General features: G+C 38.8%; 2 long non-coding RNA genes across 10 annotated transcripts in view; one reads left to right on the top strand and one right to left on the bottom strand.

Annotated features, from left to right (window-relative positions):
- Positions 1–14,664, top strand: part of LOC139756354 (uncharacterized) — an 80,149-nt gene extending 65,485 nt beyond the window's left edge. For 2 of the 4 annotated variants that reach the window (XR_011714327.1, XR_011714326.1), the window contains exons 3-4: positions 6,115–6,320; positions 13,947–14,402. This is a non-coding gene — a long non-coding RNA (uncharacterized lncRNA). Of the gene's footprint in view, positions 1–5,697; positions 5,759–6,114; positions 6,321–13,946; positions 14,403–14,539 lie in introns of those variants that run through there. The other 2 variants (XR_011714325.1, XR_011714324.1) reach the window with 2 other exon arrangements.
- An 889-nt stretch (positions 14,665–15,553) lies between these two features.
- Positions 15,554–25,000, bottom strand: part of LOC139756353 (uncharacterized) — a 115,003-nt gene continuing 105,556 nt past the window's right edge. For 5 of the 6 annotated variants that reach the window (XR_011714321.1, XR_011714320.1, XR_011714319.1 and 2 more), the window contains 3 exons: positions 20,526–20,694; positions 17,037–17,210; positions 15,554–15,782 (listed from right to left, as the gene is read on the bottom strand). This is a non-coding gene — a long non-coding RNA (uncharacterized lncRNA). Of the gene's footprint in view, positions 15,783–17,036; positions 17,211–20,525; positions 20,695–22,063; positions 22,211–25,000 lie in introns of those variants that run through there. The other variant, XR_011714318.1, reaches the window with a different exon arrangement.

Below are 25,000 nucleotides of genomic sequence, written 5' to 3'. Positions count from 1 at the left end.
ATACCAAATCATATAAACTCATATATCTAATGGCATCCTATATACCAAATCATATAAACCAGATATATATATATCTAATGGCATCCTATATACCAAATCATATAAACCAGAGTTACCAAGGAAGAGAGAGAATGACCTCACATCTCAACTGATCCGTCATGACAGGTGAAGGCAAACACGGATGACCATACGAACAACCTCAGGGTCTACACGACCCTGTGAAGCAGCAGTCAAGATGGGGGTTTCTAGCCAAGAGGTTCAGACTTGGGGGTCTCACACTCGGTTCCAGGAAACCGTCTTGGCGTCTGAGACAAGTTGGGAGTAGCTTTACTTCTCAATATTCACAAGGGACAGGATGCCACGACCATCATGTACACACACCTGAAGGTAGTGATGGAAGGAGGATGTTATGTTTGCACGAAGAGAGGGCTTGACTGTATCCACGTACATACAAGTGTCAGTGTTGGGGACATAACGAAGGTTGCATTGACAATACTTCCCCAAAGAAAATGGGATCCGTAGCCCCTGCTTACCACGATAACCCACAGTTTTAAGATGATACCCAAAAGGATAGCTGTCTATATCCCTGTAAGGGCAGTTAAAAGTTAACATTTATTGTGAAAGAGAGAAAGGTAATCAAGAGACCAAGAGGGTGGTGGTGGTGGGAGAGAGCCTCAGGTATTTCGTAATTACTTTTAGAAGACCTGTGTCTCATAAGGTCTGTGATCGCGTGCGCGCCCTCTCTGGCAAGATAACAAAGCCTCTTGTTCCTCCTCTACAAAGAAAACCTTTGTGTCACCCCCTCCCTTCCTCCCTCTCCTTTTTACCTGGCCACTGCTGTCCAGGTGGGCCCGAACCTGGCCTCTGCTGGCCAGTTACGGGCCAACATGGCCCGTAACCTCCATTTTTCATGGGATATCCCGAAGACAGGGGACACACACATCCCATCCTTGGGACGTCCTTCATCATGGGATATCCTGAAGACAGGAGACACACACATCCCATCCTTGGGACGTCCTTCTTCATGGGATATCCTGAAGACAGTGGACACACATCCCATCCTTGGGACGTTCTTCTTCATGGGATATCCTGAAGACAGGGGACACACACATCCCATCCTTGGGACGTCCTTCTTCATGGGATATCCTGAAGACAGGAGACACACACATCCCATCCTTAGGACATCGTTGCCATTCGTGAGAGGATGAAATCATGTGTGTTGAGTATAAGGTAATGTTGCTGGGTGTGGGGTATTTTTTTCTCTCCTCCATGGAGGATGACCAGCAACGTCATCTCGAAGTGCTGTCATCATCTGGTTAGGTCGCAGGATTGATGCCTCTTGTGCTCTCTCTCTCTCTCTCTCTCTCTCTCTCTCTCTCTCTCTCTCTCTCTCTCTCTCTCTCTCTCTCTCTCTCTCTCCAGAACTCCTGTACAGTCTGGGAATAATGATAATAATAATTTCACCCTCCTCCTTCCTCCCTCCTCAGGGAATGATACAACACTTCCCCGGACATCCATCCAACTTAGGGATCAGTTTCATTCAACGCCATCTTATTATTCATCACCTTTATTCACACATCCCTTGCTTTCATCTTATTCAACGCCATCTTATTATTCATCACCCTTATTCACACAGCCTGCTTTCCCCATTCATCACTCATGTCATTGCTCCTCTTTACCTCCTTCATAACAGTGGTCTTAGTGTGCAGTGGGGGAGGGTACATGGTCTTAGTATGCAGTGGGAGAGGGTACATGGTCTTAGTATGCAGTGGGAGAGGGTACATGGTCTTAGTATGCAGTGGGAGAGGGTACATGGTCTTAGTATGCAGTGGGAGAGGGTACATGGTCTTAGTATGCAGTGGGAGAGGGTACGTGGTCTTAGTATGCAGTGGGAGAGGGTACATGGTCTTAGTATGCAGTGGGGGAGGGTAAATGGTCTTAGTATGCAGTGGGGGAGGGTAAATGGTCTTAGTATGCAGTGGGAGAGGGTACATGGTCTTAGTATGCAGTGGGAGAGGGTACATGGTCTTAGTATGCAGTGGGAGAGGGTACATGGTCTTAGTATGCAGTGGGGGAGGGTAAATGGTCTTAGTATGCAGTGGGGGAGGGTAAATGGTCTTAGTATGCAGTGGGAGAGGGTACATGGTCTAAGTATGCAGTGGGGGAGGGTACATGGTCTTAGTATGCAGTGGGGGAGGGTACATGGTCTTAGTATGCAGTGGGGGAGGGTACATGGTCTTAGTATGCAGTGGGGGAGGGTACATGGTCTTAGTATGCAGTAGGGGAGGGTACATGGTCTTAGTATGCAGTGGGGGAGGGTACATGGTCTTAGTATGCAGTGGGGGAGGGTAAATGGTCTTAGTATGCAGTGGGGGAGGGTAAATGGTCTTAGTATGCAGTGGGGGAGGGTAAATGGTCTTAGTAATGCAGTGGGGGAGGGTACATGGTCTTAGTATGCAGTGGGGGAGGGTACATGGTCTTAGTATGCAGTAGGGGAGGGTACATGGTCTTAGTATGCAGTGGGGGAGGGTACATGGTCTTAGTATGCAGTGGGGGAGGGTAAATGGTCTTAGTATGCAGTGGGGGAGGGTAAATGGTCTTAGTATGCAGTGGGGGAGGGTAAATGGTCTTAGTATGCAGTGGGGGAGGGTAAATGGTCTTAGTATGCAGTGGGGGAGGGTAAATGGTCTTAGTAATGCAGTGGGGGAGGGTACATGGTCTTAGTATGCAGTGGGGGAGGGTACATGGTCTTAGTATGCAGTAGGGGAGGGTACATGGTCTTAGTATGCAGTGGGGGAGGGTACATGGTCTTAGTATGCAGTGGGGGAGGGTAAATGGTCTTAGTATGCAGTGGGGGAGGGTAAATGGTCTTAGTATGCAGTGGGGGAGGGTACATGGTCTAAGAATAATCTCGAACACTTGGAGAAGGTGATGATCTAGATCTGTTTTTTTTTTTTTTTTCCCCAACTGGTGATGTTCTAACTTGACGTTGACGACCTTAATCACCCTGGGTGTCGAAAGGCTCCCAGAAGCCCAGACAACCAGTCAATCATCCTTCATTATATTATTTTTTTTCCCACCTTCTCTCTCTCTCTCTCTCTCTCTCTCTCTCTCTCTCTCTCTCTCTCTCTCTCTCTCTCTCTCTCTCTCTCTCTCTCTCTCTCCCCGCGAGGGGATCGAGACCCACATCTCTTGCATCATTACCGCTCATCATTTTCCTCAAGCTATCGTCCCCCAACCGTCACAAACTTCACTTCCCAGGCAGCCGTCTACCATTCCTGTCCAACACTGTCTCATTTCTCACGCCAGCCTTTCTTCTGCGCCCATTCACCTCCTTCCAGAATGGCGTATAATTCTTCTTTAGATCCTCATCAAAAGCTTTTCCCCCAAAATCATTTCCTTTTCTTTTATTCAAAGCCGCCATCATCTTTTCCGTTCCCTCCCCCCCACCTTTTTTTTCATCCGGGACCTAATATTCCTCACTCTTTGCCTTCCATTTCTCACTATTTTCCAGGGAGATTCAGATGTCGTCTTCCAGGTGGGCAGGACCTGGAACTCACTTTAGCACGTCTCGTCTCGCTCGATGTAAAGACAGGGGGGCCCGATGAAGGCCCTCCCCTCGGACACGACAGGGTGGGGGTCAGACCACTAAACCAATAGACTCCTTCCCACATTACATGGACAAGTGACTTAATATTTCATCTATAAGGACGATAGGTACGAGCTGCCAAGACTCGGTAATAACAAGAGAGAATCGTAGATTGCAGTGTGATTCGATGGCTAAGGAGTTCCATTCCTTATCAGTCATTTTTATTCTGTTCTCTCTCGGTAGCGTCCCCTTTTGATTTCATCTATCAATCTCTGTGTACTGCGTCATTTGCCTCCATCCTTATTCCACGCTCCCTTGATTGATCTCGTGGTACTGCTCGTGTCATGAAGCCACCTGCTCTGACCTGATGCATGGTTGTGGTTCACACGCACACACACACACACACACACACACACACACACACACATTTTCGTGCTATCAAACAGTTCCTCGACCGGAGACTTTTTCAGTACAGTGTACTACTTCAAAAGCAGTCATGCTACGAAGCCTTGTGCCATATGGCACTGTGAGCCTCTGTTGGCACGACGGTGCACGGCCTTCGAGCACGAAGGTAAGAACAGTAGAGCACGACGGTACGACCCTTGGGCATGATGCCGTGGCCTCTGTAGGGCCAGGTCAAGGGTCGTACAGTCGTGCTTAGGGATCGCAGGCTTACTCTTGTCCTCAGAGGTTACCGTCGTACTCAAGGGGTCGTACCGTCGTACTCAGAGGGTCGTACCGTCGTACTTAAGGGCTGTTCTGTCGTGTTCAAGGGTCGTACTGTCATGCTGATTATATCTCTATCTATATCTATATATATATATATATATATATATATATATATATATATATATATATATATATATATATATATATATATATTATATTGTATTGTATAACTGCTTTATGTGAGTTAAATGTACTACGATTTTCTGGCCTTAGGGGAAGTTCTTGTCTCCAGAATCCACTTTCAGTCATGAATAATATGGGAAAACTTTATACATTTTCTTGCTGGAAATACATAATTCATTGCGTGTAATGGAAGTCGCTTAATAAATAACAAACTACGGTTTTTTTTTTCCCTTCTGCTGTGAGGACCGGTCTGTGACTGTAGTAAGATCTGTGTAGCTACAATTTTCCCTTCGCTCGTCTGTTGGCTGTGACCCAGCGAGTTTTGTGTCGTATATCATTGGTGAATCAAATCGTTCACTATATATATACCCTCATGTTACACATGAAGTTGACATGAATGGGATATATATATATATATATATATATATATATATATATATATATATATATATATATATATATATATATATATATATATATTTATATATATATATATTTTTTTTTTTTTTTTTCTTTTTTTTTAACTATTCACCATTTCTCGCGTTAGCGAGGTAGCGTTAAGAACAGAGGACTGGGCCTTTTTTGGAATATCCTCACCTGGCCCCCTCTGTTCCTTCTTTTGGAATATTAAAAAAAAAAAAAACGAGAGGAGGATTTCCAGCCTCCCGCTCCCTCCCCTTTTAGTCGCCTTCTACGACACGCAGGGAATACGTGGGAAGTATTCTTAATCCCCTATCCCCAGGGATAATATATATATATATATATATATATATATATATATATATATATATATATATATATATATATATATATATATATATATATATATATTACCGGGTGTTTAGACGTGGAAAAAAAAAAATAGCGTAAACTTGTCATTTGTCACTAGTTTTGTCCTATTACTTTATGACCTGCAGATGTATCTGTTGGTATATATATATATAAGTTGTAATTATCTTCACGGAAAGACAATTATTCATTGGTTATGCAGACAAGTAAAATATGGTAAATAAATACACGACGAATGAAATTCGAATATTTAAAATACCGAGAGTGTTGCCTACAACGTATCCCTGTATATTGAATAGAACGCTAATATATTTCTCGTATGACTCGAATGAAGCTGAAATATAAGACGTGCCTATCAAATAAAGTACTCTTGATGATGATGATGATCATTATCACAATGTAGTGTTTAGTAAGGTGTTTAATTAGCAAATTAACAACATCAGGCAACTGAGTGTTCTAAGCGCGGGAATTACCCTCGCCGGCTTTCAGTTGCTCCCTTGGTGCCGAGGTGGACCGACGTTGTGTCATGTGAGTTTGTATGAAATAAGTTTTACGTAATTATTAGGTGAAATTTTGATAAAGCAGTTAAGATATCGACGTGAGAAGATTTCTTTTAGTGATATTGGTTTTTTATTGTCTTGTTTCTGTTAATTTGGGAAGGCATAGGTATGGGCCACAAGCCTTTCGGCAGTTTATGAAATGGAGGTTGTCATCTCGTAAAAGGTAATTTTTCAGTTCCTTCTCGAGAAGTTTAGTTCATAATACTTTGAATAGTTTTAACTTACTGCTTGATATTTTGAATAGTTTTTACTTACTGCTTGTATGAAGATTTTACGCTTGTTCACCTCTTGTGTATACATGGTCATTTTCCTGTTATCTTCCAGGATTTATGGATGACGGGAACAGGCCGAAACATTGGTCCTTGTCTTCCAAAATAGATATTGAAAGGGCAAGGCAGCGAGCGTAGTACTGATGTGGGGTCAAGATGAAATTACGAGAGTTGGATGGATGGTGGTTAGCGCACACAGCGGACATAGTAGCTTCAGCCTTCACCACCGACATTGACACGGGAAACGAATCAATGATTCGTGTAAGTTTCTTGTCACCCAATATGTAGAAATTTTCCATTATATTCAGATGTATTTCCATGATAATCTGGCAGTGTTTTGGTATTCTTGTGGAGGGGGGCTATCGTATCAATTTACGCTCGACACTAGTTATTTGTTGCATGCAGTCGATGTAAATGTCATTTAGAAGCCCCTGGCTGATAACTCATCTTCTAGGTTAGGTTAATGAAGATAACGTTCGTTGGATTAGGACGTAAGACACACCTTGTTGTCAAGCAGCATCACCCACTCCTTCATGTCCCTTCACAAACGCACGATATTCTAATCGTGGACCTAAAAAATTGCTGTTGTATCCATGGTTCATCATGCTGTTGTAGTCTGACCGCTTGGTGCTCACAGTAGTTGTCTTGGCTGTATATATTGCTTGATTAGGGGAATCGCTGTACCACTGTCGCATGTACGGGCAACAACAGGTTCTTGGAGAGAAATTTACGTCAAAAACCTCTCGGACTGCCTCGCTCAAACTCAAAAGACTTGGTCACTCGGAATTCGACTTTTCACTCGTATTTCCTCGTAATCAAATTGTGACTCGTCGATTTTTCCACACTTCCGTCGCTTCCGAGGAGAAACTGCGCCAGCCGACGGCACTCGAACCCCGGAGACGGGGTTAGACATTTATAGAACCATTAAGAAATAAAATCCGTTTCCACAGCTGCAGATGCGCGCCATCGACAGATGTTCTTTTCAAACGTGACGCTGGATAATTGTACTTTCTCTCAACCCTTAGGAATAACATTTCATCTGCCACAAAACAATATGGTTGGTTCCATTTCACATATTTTACATCAGTAGGGAAATTTTCACTCGCCGTCTCTACCGTAATTTTACCACATAACAAACCTAACATATGCCGGATGGCCGAAACGTTAATACCATATTTAATATAGAATTTCGCTATAGTCTTGCAATAGTCTAGAGATAACAGTACTGCCCAGGTACGACATATGAGTTGGACGTGAATTCAAATTCAAACGCGGGGCTACGGAGGCTTGTGTCTTGAGATGTGATTGGTTGATGCAGAGTCATGGCGACCAACTGCACATGCGCCGGACTCTCGCTCATGCGCACTGCGGTTTAGCCACCAACAGAGACGACGGCACAGGAGCTCTACCGGACCCTCGTCACGTAAACTGGATTTAAATACCTGACATTAGACAGAAGTGCAAGTATGTATCATATTATTTTGCTAATACCTCAGTGTATGGAGTTTTTCTGAGGTTAGGAAGGTAGTATAAGTGGAAGTTGGATAATTAAGTGGATAACACTTGGATGTCATAAGTAGCTCAAGTAACGCTTATCATAGTCCCAGCCGATACTCAAAGAATTTAATAGAAGAATCATCTATGGTGATTTTAAGGTTAACTTAGTATGGAAGGTAATGATTCCGGTAACTGTTGTGGAATATATTGTTTTGTGTAGTTTCGTCAGTTGATTTAAGATGCCGTAAGCCGGAATACGTCTTAAGGTTTGGTTAATTCTGGGAAGTTATGGGACATATCTTACAGTGCTGTCAATGGTTTACTTTATGTAGATAACGAGGTATTTGTGTATGTCATGGGATAATATTTATGGTCGGTCTTTGAACATAGTTTTGCCACTGCGCTTATGAATATTAATTGGGAAAATTTTAACTTCAGCTCCGCATCTTTATTAGCTTCGTATATTATGTTTATTAGTGTCTTTAGAGAATTGTGACAGTCTGATTGAGAGCATTCTAGTTTTTTATTGTCCGAAGTTAGATGAAGCAAAGTCTAGGGTTACGAAGATAAGGGAAAACGTGGGGTTAAACATGCTCGAGTATTTTATTGTGCGAAATTAGATGAAGCAGAGTCTAGGGTTACGAAGATGAGGGAAAGCGTGGGGTTAAACGCGATCAAAACGCTTGTTAAAAAAACAAAAACTATGAAACCTCACTAACCTTCATAGCAGCTTATTTAATAGTCTAGTGTTCTTGTTGAAATATTTATTACGCCCATATTTCTCTCCACTTGGCCTTGCGGAAATGTGAAAACACACCAAGAATATATTAGCATCAGCAACCAGCTTCCCCACGAGTTACTTAACGGTGTGCCATGGATCAGACCACATTAATGTTGGTTTATTTCTATTAAATCATCTCAAGTTGTGAGGTTTTTGATATTTTTTGTTTCTCGTTCTACAAACTTTTCACCTGCACGTACGACACCCCAACATTTTTTTTTTTTTTTGCTGAAGTTCACAACCCTCACCCCCACTATTTTATAAACGCAGAATAGAATAAATGCTCTTTATCAGACCCTGTTATTTATTGTAGAACGTCATCAGCTAATGTTAAAACGTTAAAGGCAAACTGGACTTTAATCTTTTCTCCCTTTGGGATATGGTGTAGGGGAAGTGAACCATTATTAATCATATCTCCTGGGCCGGAAAAGATTCTAAGCTGCATTTTTGCTGTCGTGGATATATTACATAATTTTTTTTATGGTAATCATGATTGGGTGTATCTGCTTTGAAATTGTTGTGGGACATGCCTACAAATAAGTTTTAATACCTGTATTTTGTATTCCGTGCAAGATGGTTTTGTTTGTTTTGTCTGGCTAATTTCAAATATTTAAACAAAGCTAAGCTTTTGTGCTGCAGTATAAAGAATTCCTTTGAACTCTCTTTGATTGTTGGAGGTCTCACAGGGTCTTTGGATCGGGTAATAAAGTGGCTTATGGAAAACACATTTTTTTCCATTAGTTAATTTTACTCGTTTGCATTGGTTATCTTAGGGTATCTCTTAAACAAAATTTGTTTCCAGTGTTTGAAGGTGATCGTGGTTAATGGCATGGATTTGCTGGTCATTTTCCAGAAGTTTTAGGTTTTCAGGCATTTACATAGTGCAGTGTTCCTTGTCCTGTCTGTCTGCAGTAGGACATTGGGAATGTTTTAAGAGATGAGTGAGTTTGTCAGCCGTTTTTATTCCAGTGTGTATCATTGGTGGGAAATTTGATCAAGCAAAGCTTGAACAGAAATGTATGATTAGTATGAGTATTGTGACATATGTGAATTATTCCCATGGTAGCTTTTTTTAATCGAGTTTTGTGATTGACACGTTTCTTAATGTAAACATGGTCAGAAACATTATTAATCAGTCGACTTCTTTATTGGATGAAAAAAGGCTTGGGAAATATGTGTGATCCTTGAATAAGCTCTTTTTAACATTATCTAAATCAGTAGAAATTCAAGCTTCAAGAAAATTTTTAAGATTATACTCTGATTTTTCTCTAAACCCTCTTCCTTTCTTTTTCTAAACAATATTTCTATGAATGTTCTATTAAATATATTCATAAGCCACTTATTTGAATTAGAGGACCTCACACCCTTTAAATAATAAGATTCCTTAAATTTATTATATTGTGCTATCAAACAGTTTGACGAATGTAAAGATATTTCCATTTAAAGTTGAGCTCACAGAATACACTTAAATTTTCTAAACGTTTTACTCTAGGTGTGGAGAATTTCTTTATTTTGTTTTGGTAATTGTCTTTGATTCTTTCGTGCTTTGTAAAGTGCAACTTGTGGATTTGTTTTTAGATTTTTCTTTATTTTGGAATATTTTCCTAATTTACTGAACAATTCTGATATTTCGAGTATGTTTCAGTACGTCCTAACCCTGTACAGTGTTAATGATGAATGTCTGTCTCTCAGGATCTTAATGTTTCTGTTGTATGATTATCATTTAGATATCTTAAATTTCCATTTTATATATAAAGTATACAAGTAACAGGCCCACAACAAACTTCAAAATTTTCAAGCCTTTTCTGTCTACCAATACGAATGTTTTATCACTAGAAATATGAGTAGGATATGTGAGGTACTGTAATTGAGAAATAATTATTTGGAGCTTGGAGAATTTCTGTTTGTGGATGACAAGGTTGAATGATGAACATTCTAGTTGGTAGGTTGTGTGGTATGTGGTAATATGTTTCAATTAGTGTTCCTTAAAGTATTGTTTAGCAAGTCTTGGAGACGTAGAAAGGCACGACAAACCCATTGTCTTGCTGTAAGTGTCTCGCATGGTTGCTGTCTCGCGGAGTTCCATTTTCAGAGGTGTTGGTTGGGAATGGAGATCCTGTCATGTTGGTATGTCAAGGTTGCTGGAGGTGTAAAAGTTGTCATTGGGCTTATTATATTGGTTTTAGGATATACTGATTAATATATTGCGCTCCTGTGACTAAGTTTCTATATTTTGTATTCCGGCGCGATTAGATTTTTTTTTCATGTTTTGTCTAATTTTAAATAATCAAAGCTAAGCTTTTGTGCTGCAGTATAAAGAATTCTTTTGAACTCTTTTTGATTGTTGGAGCTCTCACAGGGTCTTTGGATCGGGTAATATAGTGGCTTATGGAAAACACATTTTTTTCCATTAGTTAATTTTACTCGTTTGCATTGGTTATCTTAGGGTATCTCTTAAATAAGTTTGTTTCCTGTGTTTGAAGGTGATCGTGGTTAATGGCATGGATTTGCTGGTCATTTTCCAGAAGTTTTAGGTCTTCGGGCATTTACATAGTGCAGTGTTCCTTGTCCTGTCTGTCTGCAGTAGGACATTGGGAATGTTTTAAGAGATGAGCGAGTTTGTCAGCCGTTTTTATTCTAGTGTGTATCATTGGTGGGAAATTCGATCAAGCAAAGCTTGAACAGAAATGTATGATTAGTATGAGTATTGTGACATATGTGAATTATTCCCATGGTAGCATTTTTTAATCGAGTTTTGTGATTGACACGTTTCTTAATGTAAACATGGTCAGAAACATTATTAGTCAGTCGACTTCTTTATTGGATGAAAGGCTTAGGAAATCTATGTAAACCCTTTCTTTCTTTGTTTTTCTAAACAATATGAATGTTCTATTATTGAATATTTTCATAAAACATATTTGAATTAGAGGACCTCACACCCTTTGAATAATAAGATTCCTTGAGTTTATTATATGGTGCTATCAAACAATGTTTGACGAATATAAAAATATTTCCATTTAAAGTTGAACTCTTAAAATAAACTTTTAAATTTTCTAAATTTTTTACTCTAGGTGTGGAGAATCTATTTTGTTGTAGTAATTGTCTTTGAATCTTTCTTTTTTAATATGCAACTTGTGGATTTGTTCTTAGATTTTTCTTTATTTTGGAATATTTTCCTAATTTCCTGAACAATTCTATTTCGAGTGTTTCAGTACCTCCTAACCCTGTACAGCGTTAATGATGACGAATGTCTGTCTCTCAGAATCGTAATGTTTCTGTTGTATAATTATCATTTAGATTTCTTAAATTTCCATTTTATATATTAAGTATACAAGTAACAGGCCCACAACAAATTTCAAAATTTTGAAGCCTTTTCTATCTACCAATGCGAATGTTTTATCACTAGAAATGTGAGTAGGATATGTCAGGTACTGTAATTGAGAAATAATTATTTAGAGCTTGGAGAATTTCTTTTTGTGGATGACGAGGTTGGATGAACATTTTAGTTGGTAGGTTGTGTCGTATGTGGTAATAGGTTTCGATTACTGTTCCTTAAAGTATTGTTTAGCAAGTCTTCGAGGCGTAGAAAGGCACGACAAAACCTTGTCTTGCTGTAAGTGCCTCGCATGGTTGCTGTCTCGCGGAGTTCCATTTCCAGAGGAGTTGGTTGGGAATGGAGATCCTGTCATGTTGGTATGTCAAGGTTGCTGGAGGTGTAAAAGTTGTCATTGGGCTTATTATATTGGTTTTGGGATATACTGATTAATATGTTGCGCTCCTGTGACTTAAGTTTCTATATTTTGTATTCCGGCGCGATTAATTTTTTTTTTTCATGTTTTGTCTAATTTTAGATAATCAAACAATGCTAAGCTTTTGTGCTGCAGTATAAAGAATTCTTATGAACTCTTTCTGATTATTGGAGCTCTCACAGGGTCTTTGGATCGGGTAATAAAGTGGCTTATGGAAAACGCATGTTTTTTTCCATTAGTTAATTTTACTCGTTTGCATTGGTTATCTTAGGGTATCTCTTAAATAAGTTTGTTTCCTGTGTTTGAAGGTGATCGTGGTTAATGGCATGGATTTGCTGGTCATTTTCCAGAAGTTTTAGGTCTTCGGGCATTTACATAGTGCAGTGTTCCTTGTCCTGTCTGTCTGCAGTAGGACATTGGGAATGTTTTAAGAGATGAGTGAGTTTGTCAGCCGTTTTTATTCCAGTGTGTATCATTGGTGGGAAATTTGATCAAGCAAAGCTTGAACTGAAATGTATGATTAGTATGAGTATTGTGCCATATGTGAATTATTCCCATGGTAGCTTTTTTTAATCGGGTTTTGTGATTGACACGTTTCTTAAGGTAAACCTGGTCAGAAACAGTATTAATCAGTCGACTTCTTTATTGGGTGAAAGGCTTGGGAAATCTATATGATCCTTGAATAAGCTTTGTTTAACATGATATAAATGAGTAGAAATTGAAGCTTCACGAAAAGTTTTAAAATATACTCGTGATTTTTCTCTAAACCCCCTTCCTTTATTTTTCTAAACAATATTTCTATGAATGTTCTATTATGAAATATTTTCATAAGACACTTATTTGAATTAGAGGACCTCACCGCCTTTGAATAATAAGATTCCTTAAATTTATTTTATGGTGCTATGAATGTTTGACGAACGTTAAGATATTTCCATTTAAGTTGAGCTTATAGAATACAATTTTAAATTTTCTAAATGTTTTACTCTAGGTGTGGAGAATCTCTTTTTGTTTTAGTAATTGTCACTATAAATGTGAGTAGGATATGTCAGGTATTGTAATCGAGAAATAATTATTTGGAGCTTGGAGAATTTCTGTTTGTGGATGACAAGGTTGAATGATGAACATTCTAGTTGGTAGGTTGTGTCGTATGTGGTAATAGGTTTCGATTACTGTTCCTTAAAGTATTGTTTAGCAAGTCTTGGAGACGTAGAAAGGCACGACAAACCCATTGTCTTGCTGTAAGTGCCTCGCATGGTTGCACTCTCGCGGAGTTCCATTTTCAGAGGTGTTGGTTGGGAATGGAGATCCTGTCATGTTGGTATGTCAAGGTTGCTGGAGGTGTAAAAGTTGTCACTGGGCTTATTATAATGGTTTTAGGATATACTGATTAATATATTGCGCTCCTGTGACTTAGGTTTCTATAGCTTTTGTAATTTAAAATTGGTATGCTACATCCTACGACCGTAAAATGAAAAAAAAATTTGTGCACCGATTCATCCAAAGCGAGACTGATGCCGAATTTACAATAGGCCTCTAAATGGGCTTGGAGTGTGTTACTTCAAAGAGGAATATTTTGGGTAATGGGGGGAAAAAGGTTTTGTGTGATCAGGGGATCCAGAAACATTGTAATTTTGTTTTATAAATCTGGTTATATTTGAAATTTTTGATGCATTAAACACAGTTGTAGGTGGAAGTACTGAGAGGTGCATAGTAGCCAGCACTTCATTGGCTATGTTGCACTTCCCTGCCTTGTCATAGATATATATTAGCCGGTTAAAATCAGTAATTTTACAATGATAAATTATTGAGGTATAATGAATTTCTTGTTTAAAGACTAATTGAAAATATTTTATCTTTCAGGCAGTTCCTGGTTTCTACTGGTGTCAAGTTAGTTGAACAACACAGTTCCTGGAGGGAGTGTATACGGCAGGTCGACCAGCTGACTAAGATACATATATATGTGTATCATGTATATGTACATATACATTATATTTAAGAACAGAGGACTGAGCTTCTGAGGGAATATCGCCACTTGGTCACCTCTGTTCCTTGTTCTGGAAAATTGAAAATATGAGGGGAGGGTTTCCAGACCCTTTCCCTTTTAGTCTCATAAGACACGCAGGGACTACGTTGGAAGTATTTTATCTCCACTACCCTCGGGGATTATATATATATATATATATATATATATATATATAAATTTATTTTTTTAATTTTCCCAAAGAAGGAATAGAGAAGAAGGCCAGGTGAGGATATTCCCTCAAAGGCGGGAAATGGCGAATAGTATGAAAAAAAAATATATATATACGCACACGCTTTGGGTACTTTGCTTTATATCCAAGTTAATGAACTGCGTTAGAATTGAATAACAGATGCTCCAGGGATTGGCTAATAACCTAAATTTATTTATATATATATTGGGAAGGTATTTATATTTTTTTTTTTCTTTACAGGGTGTTCCTGGTTTCTGCTTCTGGTGCAGGCCAAGTTATTTGAACAAAACATTTTCCTGGAGGTTGTGTATGTGGCAGGTCAACTGGTTTTGTGGCCACATTGTAAATAAATTTTTCTAGATCCATATTTGTGTAGAATATGCATTATCCTTAGAGGAGCATTCGCCGAGAAAAATGTATTCCAAGACCAAGCCTCGTTATGTAAATAACCATGCTGCAATTAATGAACTGGGTTAGGATTTAATAACATGCTCCAGGGCTTGGCCATAAACCTAGATTTTATAATGCAATACATATGCACAGCAGGGATGTGACTATATATATTATATATATAATATATATATTATATATAATTTTATATATTATATATATATATATAATTTTATATATATATATATTATAATTTTATATATATATCATATATATACAATTTTTCTTTCCATACTATTCGCTATTTCCCGCATTAGCAAGGTAGCGGTAAGAACAGAGGACCGAGCCTTTGAGTGAACATCCTCGCTTGGCCCCCTTCTGTTCCTTCTTTTGGAAAATGAAAAACGAGGGGGAAGGATTTCCCCCCCCCCCCCCCCCCCCCTTTAGTCGCCTTCTACGACACTCGGGGAATACGCGGTAAGAATTCTTTCTCCCCTATCCCCAAATATATATATATGGAATATATATATATATATATATATATATATATATATATATATATATATAATATATATATACCCCCTAAAAAAAGGGGTCCCAGGGAATTTTACAATAGACTGCATCGCATCATGGACTTGACACGGTTAATGAAATTCGCCAATTTCCTACTGCCGTTCTCATATTTCACAGCCTTTGGCAGTGAAACGCAGAACGGCCAAATACGGTTTCTCGACTTCCGACACGAACGTAACCGATCAAGTTCAATAGCCTCCCCCCGTCAACATGTTAGGGCACTTCGGTTATTAATCAACTATGACTTACCACATAGCTAAATTTCATAACCAGACACAATAAGCAACTCAGAATCTTTATATATTTATTTCAATATACAATTCAGTATGAAGAACATCGAGACCATCAATCGTGCACGAAAACTTGTAAGACGAGCACCATTAACTCTTGCAGCAGAATGATGAATCCACAATGGAGAAGGACGTCCTTTAACTCTTGCAGCAGAATGTTGAAGGACGTCCTCTGGAGATTCTTGTCTGTAGACTACAGCCGACCGACCAAGAACATGCCATCATCGTCACTGAAATCACCCATTTTCATGAGGTTAATCGGTTGCATACATTCTCTGAATATCACTCAAAATTCATGCATAGTTAATTTACTCATGGACTAACACAACCCCCCTGTATTTCACTTTCTATTTAAACTAAACTGAGTCTAGATCAGCGTCTCCATTCACATGACCTACATACATCCACTGCAACTGGTCTCCAATCATTCTTCCTTTTGAAATATTACCAGGCCTAATCAGTTCCGTCCCTCGCTCCTACACATCCTTTTAACAGGTACGAACACCCCCTCCCGTCTACGAAAGACCACCCACCCTAACCTTTATCCATTTCTACAAAGTGGAACTAGTGCCTGAGCAAGGCTACCTGCACTGCTTAATTGCTTACCATCCACTAGAGCTTTCGCAGTATGTCAAGATTTTCTTACCAAGTGGTTTCAACTAAGAGCTTTCTCTGCCATCCTTGCTCACTTTACCTGTGCACAACTAATTCGTAACCAGTATATTACATTACACTGATAGCCCAACACTTTCTAAAACGATGTTTAACTTTGTATTACCTTTCAGCATCCTTCTAACTAGCTCGACCTGACTGACTGACAAGTATAATCATACAGCAACTGCGGAAACTTTAATCATGTTTGTCCATGATTAAATAATGCACCACAATAGTCCTACCTCGCTCCTGCAACTCGCAAAGCCCCAAATATAAAAATATGAATTGCAACAGACCCTCTTTACGAGACCCAAACATTTAACATGTGCACAAGTTATTAGTAAAATGCCCTCAATACTCAAGTTCCTAGCAACACCACTATACCCCATTCATCCAAACATTACCATTGAAGTAGAAATAATAAGCTTTATCCTTCACCATTTCATACTAGAGATTCCCCCTCCCCTAAAATGAACAGAAAAACACATCGTAACAACCCAACTCTCTCCTAAACTCTACCTATAAATACACCAACCTGAAACTTTAAAACATCCCCGAGAATTTATGAGCTACGATTTGATATACCGAGTGAACTACGATCTAAAAAAATATTTTAAGAATTTGCAAGAAACGAAATCAGCTGCTTGTTGTTCGCTAACCCAGTTTGAATACCATACGAGCAGACAAGCTTCCAACCAAAGCTTACCTAGAACCCACAGGGACAACAGGTATATATTCCTCCTTACCAGGAACCAATCGTACTCTTTCCTACCCTTTCTTACCTCTGTAAACATGGCTATGTTTAATGTACGTATGTTTGCAACACACACCTCGTTTAAAATGTAAATTCCTTGTAATAATGAGATGGTAAACAAAATGCACCGTAGAGAGTTTTGCCTGATGCGTCTGTCCATCACAAAGGATCCCCCATTAGGCTGGAACAGGAACGCTCTCCAAATAACGAGGGTCTTGTCAGACGACTTCAGAGAGGCGAGTGTTCCTGCCTGTAAAGAAAAAAAAATATACATTTTTTTAAAGCAGAAATAAGAACTAAGCAAGTGCATTTTCTCAGCAACTACAAGACATTCTGAAAAATTGAGCATCACACTTTTAATTACCCATACTGATGAACATACTTGGGTGAAAGTTTTTAAGATCCGCATCGAAAATAACTAGGGACTGGCTACTGTTTTTCGTGCTCAATAATGTGCGTTTCGATTATAGAATCATCTGCAGAAAAATGTTTTTTTCGTACTGCACGATACTAAATAAAAATATCTGTGGGACACAGTGTTTAGAAACTATTTGTAGAATTCAAACATTTTATAAAGATCATCTAACCTCCTAAGCAGCCAAGGCTTTTTTTGTTTAATATTCTAAATAAACATATCAATCAAGCACACAGGCATCGCCAACATATGATCCCTAGCATTAGAATAATATAATGTTGGTATATTTCTAGCAACACTTGAGATAGAAATGTTGTACTTTTACATTAAGCGCGCCTTATCCCTTATCAGTTCATCTCATTCAGTGAAATATAACGATTCAAGTCGTGCTTTGCATGGGTTAATGTGTTCTCTAATGCACCCAGGCATTGCAGAATAACGTCAATATAATCAAAGCTAATAGCAAAATGCGGATACAAGCCTGATCATTAGCCATTTTCATCAGTTAACCTATTCACTGAAACCAACATAACCATTTGAACATTTCTCCTAAAATAAATTTTTAAATTATACCACCACTGATATTTCATGCAGTTGAGAGACTTTCCCAAAGAACCTACCGAGTAACCCCATTCTACTAAAAACTATCGTGAACTCAAATAATTCCTGTCAAATATTTAGTAGCCTTTGCCAAACATCTCGCACGGCCTCGTCCACACACACAAACTGGTACCATCAGAGCACATCTTTATGCATTCCCACATTTCAAACTCGTGTATCACTATGTACACTCGCACTACAAATGGAAAAAAAAAAAAAAAAAACCAGCTTTCGCAAGTTTCCCTGGCACACAGCAGTCTGAACCCTTGAAAGCTTCCCTCGATTTTCACACGGTGTTCCTTTCTTCCCGAATCCTTTCATGCCACACTTTCTCCACCGCCTACATAATATGCAGTAATCTGGTCTTTAATTCTTCCAATTCTACTTTTTTAAGTTCCAATTGGTCCTTCTAAAAGGTATCTAATAATCTTACTACAAATCGCACCCCTACAGCAAACACCACACCACCCACCCGTCTGGCTACTGGGAGGGCGAGTGACTGCTGCCAAGCACATCACTTCAGTGAATCAAATTTCACTCTTTTGGCCCAAATAGCTTTCAATTTTCTGAGTAATCCCACGCGTCAGCTGCTGCCATCCAGTACACAACAAAAAACTCACGACACTGTTTAATGGGGCTTTCCCCGCTTTAACGCTATGAGCCGCTTTCTCTCAATACCTAAAGTTCTTGTCATAGCTATACACCATAGTAACTATGATAAAATGTTTCTGATTCTTAACCATTTTAACATGACTTCCACATTTATAAAATGGAACAATTTCTACCTACGTTCCGTCAATCAGACCCTTTTTTTCTGGCCACACTTTCATAACATGTTCAACTGCAGGTTTAGCTTCAACAGCATCTCCCTCACCACTTTATATACATCCCAATTTTTCTATAGTACTAGTCTTTGGGAAATGGCTACATATGTTTTCGGTACTTTTATAAACTTCCTTGTAATCACAAAGAAACACACAACTGAACAATATCAAATATGGCAATAGCAGTATTTCAGGAAACTGTGGCATATATGTAGGTAGGTAATACACTTTAAAAAAAAAATGACCACCACCCAACTTCCCTAGCATTCAAGAATTACATTTAAATGTCCAATATTCCAGCTGAAGTATACCGGTTAAACTATGAATATGCAATGCCAACACTGTAACAGATGTCAACGAACAGACACGGGATGCCCAGCCCAGCACCAACTATGTAAATGGATGTTTTCTCCATTTCAGGCACTAGGCGAGGCTCTATAATTATTACTTTACGAGTATTACCTACTTCTATATTAAGTAACCCATGATATACATGTCCCGTATTGTCTCTTATACCAAAGAAATATAAAACTCCCAAAAAAAAATCACTCGGTAACTGTTACTGTAATATGTAAATACCACTGCAGTGCAGTCGGAACGTCCGTCCATGCGGAGCTGAATCAAATAATTACAATTTAGCTACGTTACCACCTTCGCAGTGTCTTTCCTTCCCATATAACTATTCCTCTTACATACTCTTTATCATATCGTAGAAACGAAACAATATTTGACAGGGAAACTGCTGGTCCACACGAGATGATGCAGTTAACAGACTTTGGTCAAATTTAAGTAACACTCGGATACGCGCGCAGATGGGAAAGTAAGTTACTTGGATTTCGTTATGGCTTTTGATTAAATTTACTTCTGCACCTAAGGAGTTATAATACTGACTGAGTTACCTGCAGTAATGCATGTCGAGATACTGTAAAGGATAAAATTCTACAGCGCATCCTCATGGTCGACAACATACCAGAGTAAACTATTCATCTTAGGGTTAACAGGAGAACCTAATATAAACTAAATGTTAACCACATTTTTCTTGAGCTTCAAATTCTTTAGTACGTTTGTATATTAAGATTATATAAGCTGTTGGAAGGGGAAAATGCAGTAAAAATGTTTAAAACGATCGGCTGTTATGTTCATTTCTAGAACACAGTACAGCAAAGTAGCACATCTAAAATAAAATGCCTACTTACGACAGAATTTCATTTTGAATGTCCTCCTAAGTCCTGCTCTCCGACTTGAAAAACCGTTTAAATTGCCTGGAATGGATCCACATGGCCACTAACTTTCAATATTGACTGTTCCGCAATGCTTGTAAGCGTTTCCGGAACATTATAACACTAGCAGAGCATAAATGACTTCACAACGATATTAAGAGCATGGAGGGAATATGTTGTGGGGTTATCGCACACGTAGGTAATACATAATTCACATTACCAGAACCTATAAAACATGAAACACAAATATACCTACGTAGCTGTTTCCTACTACCGTTGGTGGCGCATTTTTCAAAGGGGACATTATTTCGACGAATATTACTAATCTTAACACTACGTTAGGTGTTGTCAAAGATTCACGATATTTTCCCCTATAACAAGTGTATTATATACTTTTACCTCACAGTTTCCCTAATATACTATCATCGCCGTATTTAACGGTTTACGCAGCACCTAAAACACATGCAGCTACAACCCATCCAAATAAAGCTTACAAAGACTCTTACCTTAACAATTTTTTTGGAGGCGTCCAAGCTATAAGGTTCCTTTCCTTGGATGTACCATTCATTCTTCCAGGGTGCGACCGTCGTGAACTTTGCATACGCATCATCTACGTGACTGGTCGCAAGAATGTACAAGCCAGTCGTAGGGATCACAGAGCACAGTAACTAGTACCTGTAAAATTATACATCCATTAATCCAACATCATCCAGGATAAAACTACAGTAAGACCACTCATTTACTAAAAACGAAATTTACAGTTCCCTCTCATCAATTTTCAAATTACGAAAACACTGGTGGCAGTTTAGTTAAAAACATTCTGAGCCGAACTACCCTGGTCATGAACTGTTTGAAAAAAAAAAAAAAAAAAAAACGCGTACAATCAATCAACTCACTACGAGTACAATTCTTTTTAGTTATAATCTTCGAAGAAAATGACAGCTTTAATGTTGTTGAATATAGTGTTTACGTCCCCTTCCGGCAATTTTGGTACAAACCAAAAAAAATCGTACTCTACCGTTAATACATTTTCGCTTGAAATGTCCAGTTCTGTGCGAGTTAGAGACATGACACGAATCTATTTCTGAGCTCCCTGACCTGACCACAGACAGAATAGCATGCACCCAACACTTTTCCACACACGATGTATTTCAGAAAAAAAAAAATGTGGAAGGCTAATTTGAAACAAAGTATGGGCTTAAAACTGTCAAAAGCTGGTTTATTTTAGCTAATTCCCAGCCAGGTCCCACTCTTGCCTATCAAAGTGATCCAATGGATAAAGAGAGGTTGTCCTCACCACCCTTAAATAACTTAACAGTGGGGAAAAGGTGGTTTACCTAGTGTTTTAACAGGAGGGCGTCAGTTACGAAATATGTAATTACTCATTCACAGTCATCGGAAGGCATGTAGGCAAAGCATTATCTTCGTTAGACATATTTCTAACACCGGATCACAATCGTTGGCGACCGAACACACATACACACACACACACAAAAAAAAAAAAAAAACGATCGAAAAATGCTGAACCATCGGCCTGGGTCACTTTAGCTAGCCATCTTACCACAAAAGATTCAAATTCCTGGCAGCATGCATGGCTGGAGGCCCGGCATGCGGAAATGTGTTGCTTTTGAAGCGCAAATCCTTAGAAATGAAATCATGGCGAAAGACAAAAATGCCTCGAGAATATATTTTTCCAACATTACACTCCCGAAACGAAACTGGCTACAGGTCAGAACGCTCTCCAATGCAAAGTTAAAGAGGTCAAAAGTCTTTCTGCATATGAAAGATCATTTGTAGGAACTAAATACACCGAAAAATGCACCTGTGAAGCAAAGCTTTGACTGAAATCAACGGTGGTCTAAAAATACAAACTCAATGAAGCCATCATATGCCACATAAATGGGCGAAAAAAAACGCCCCAAACCAAAATGAACTCAAAAATAAATCCTTCCTATCATGTACAACGTTATAATATACATAAATTTCCTACAACCACAATAATATGAAAGTAAATCATCAAAAATATACGCAACGACACTCTTACCTTCTGCATCTGCCGGCGGCCGGGCAGCAACTGAACTCCGTTACATGTGACCACCCCCGACCGGGTCGTTGCTGCCAGAGGTTGATGATTTCTAAAGAAGTTGAGCTCATTACATATACCACAAGTTTATTACGGGCAACTGTCACCCTAATCAATCATTTCTAACGTGTGAAAATCATGTCGTATGTTCAGAGTCTAAGAAATTCGCGTCAACTGGTTTATAATACGAACATCTCAAAAATGATGGATTACGCTGTGGGCAACACTGACGGTTATTCAATGCTGGCCATTTCAAACTGGGTATTATTACCATAGCAAGTATACCCTGCTTTGATTCGCTCTAGTACACTCCCCCTGCAGTAGATCTATGTATTAACTGATTTTCGATGAATAAATGATAAGTAAACGTACATCAAGTGCCGTAGATACGATTAAACAGACATGGCAAACCAACGAATGACACAGTTATGTCGTTTCTTGAAAAGATTCTAAAGAAGATATTCCATATATAATTTTCCCAATGCATAATGGTTTTACATATTATCATCTATGTAGACCGACGGGTTTACACAGACATAGCGTGCCAGAATTTAGAATGGTTACATGTTAATTCAAATGACTCGCACACGAATTAGATGTATGCACAGTTTATTTACTAAGAATAAATAAATCCTTTTTCCCCCCGAGAAAACCTATTTCAAGTCAGTTATACATAACTAATTACATCAGTATATTAGAAAAGTTAATAAAAAAATGATATTGTCATACCAACGCGAATCAAAACGGGTTGAAAGCAGTGTTACTATATAAATTTGAAGACATTTTTCGCCAATAAGAAACTTTAATTTTCCTTTTTACTAATATTATTCCTATGTTATTATTCATAAACACTCATGGACCACTCGTCTGACAATCGTGCCCTGAGATATAAAAGAGACGACATTGCCTGCCGACGACTTTAATTCCTCGGGGCGTTGGTTTAAATACCTCATAGAACTATATTTACAATGCCTTACGCTCAATCTTTTGATTTAAACTCCGGCGCGCTCGCTCGAGACGTTTAAATCCGACGAGGGGGCAATTTAAATACCTCAGACGCGCCGCGGTTTGAATTCCTCACGCGTCGGTGTCAATGCCGAGGTGCGCGCTGGGCTTTTAATTTAAATGACTCGAGGCGTAAGTATTTAAACGTTTCCTGCGCGCTACAGTTTAAATACCTCAGACGCACCGATCTCGCTTGGGGGTAGCATTTGCTTCTAAAGAAGCCGTACGGTGCCACCGTAATGGTTTAAAAATGCCCTGGCTCTACGAATCATACTGGAAATAACACGTAAATGTGAAAAAAAAAGGTTCATCATTCGAGTTGGACGTCCTTGAAGAACAGAAGTCGGAAGGGCTCCTATCCAGCCGAAGTGGACCGTTGAAAAGAAGTGTTCTTTAAGAAGCTTATACGGTCAAGTGTTCAAAGTCAGGTAGGCTGAGTTCCTCCTCCTCCTCCTCCTCCTGCTGCTCCCTCCCTCAACTCATGGTTCGAAGCTCGTTAGTCGGGATTTTATAAAGCGAGTAATACCATCAAAGTTGGCCACTTTTTTTCCTCCCCCCCCTTTTTTTTTTCCTCTTCAAGTGATCGCTGTTGTGGAGAGAGAGAGAGAGAGAGAGAGAGAGAGAGAGAGAGAGAGAGAGAGAGAGAGAGACTTTCATGCCCACATTCGCTACGTAATGCGTCTAAATAATAATAATGAAATAATAATAATAACAATAATAATAATAATAATAATAATAACAATAATAGTAATAATAATAATAATAATAATAATAATAATAATAATAATAATAATAATAATAATAAAATTTGTTTTTTCCTATCGCATGGTTATCATTAAATAAAAGTAGAAAATAAACATTACTCCAAGCGTACCCAATCCATCAAGATCAATGGATGAAACAAAATTCAAAGTCTTTGGTTTCTTTAAATATTCGAGAAACATATTACTTTCGTAGTTCTTAACCCTGTCTTTAAAAGGATCACTATGTTCATTCAAATGACCACTCAAGTCATGTCACATCAAACAATTTATCACCTTTTCCACAACACACACACACACGTCCACCTACAACAGCCCACAACACTACAGTAATACGGATCCCAGGCACATAGGCACCCAAGAAAGGGCTGTCTGTCATTGATCAGTCTGGCCGAATCTTTGCATATTCTCACACACTATGCAGTACAAAGCTTCATCTTGGCGAATCTTCGCACATAATTACACATTATGCTGATGTTATGATGTATTCACACGTACCAATAACTCATACAAGGGCTTTCAGAAAATAAATAGGCCTTTAGGACTACCTTTCCATATAATGTAGTTACCCCTAAGAAAATACTAAATGTTCCATTTTCTATAATATCTTTACGTTCAAAGAAAATGTAATACAATGGGAACATCTTTCTAAAAACCAAGGTAGATTTATCGTGTATTTACATCACTAATATCAGTATGCAGGGCATTTAAAAGGAAAAAGATTAGCTATATTATTCTCAAGAGACCTAGTTTAAATTTCTTCTCTATTAATCACAGCGCTTGAGATAAAGAATATTTATGGGTGACTTAAAAAAAGTTATAATAGCAATAAAAGTACTTGGGTGATGCATGATCGTAATTACTGAGCGTATGGCATGGACGGGGATGAAAGGATACGTTCAAATCGCTGTTACTCAATACACGTAGCGGATGTGTAGAGCAGAACCATCTCTCAAGAATGTATCTTGCTGGGTTTGATGGGTATACGAATTTTCACTTAACTCCACAATTTTCTTAATCATATTTCTTTTTTTTCAGTCATCTGTAGTCCATTGACGAGGCCGTGGAACCAACTCATCCTCAAGTTAACTCCTCTACTTTTGGAGACTTCAGCGTAAACCCTAAGGTACAG

The sequence above is a fragment of the Panulirus ornatus genome, chromosome 21 (assembly GCF_036320965.1).
Source record: "Panulirus ornatus isolate Po-2019 chromosome 21, ASM3632096v1, whole genome shotgun sequence".
Classification (NCBI taxonomy): domain Eukaryota; kingdom Metazoa; phylum Arthropoda; class Malacostraca; order Decapoda; family Palinuridae; genus Panulirus; species Panulirus ornatus.
The sequence above is the reverse complement of the archived record's forward strand: the minus strand, read 5'-3'. Positions and strand labels throughout refer to the sequence as shown.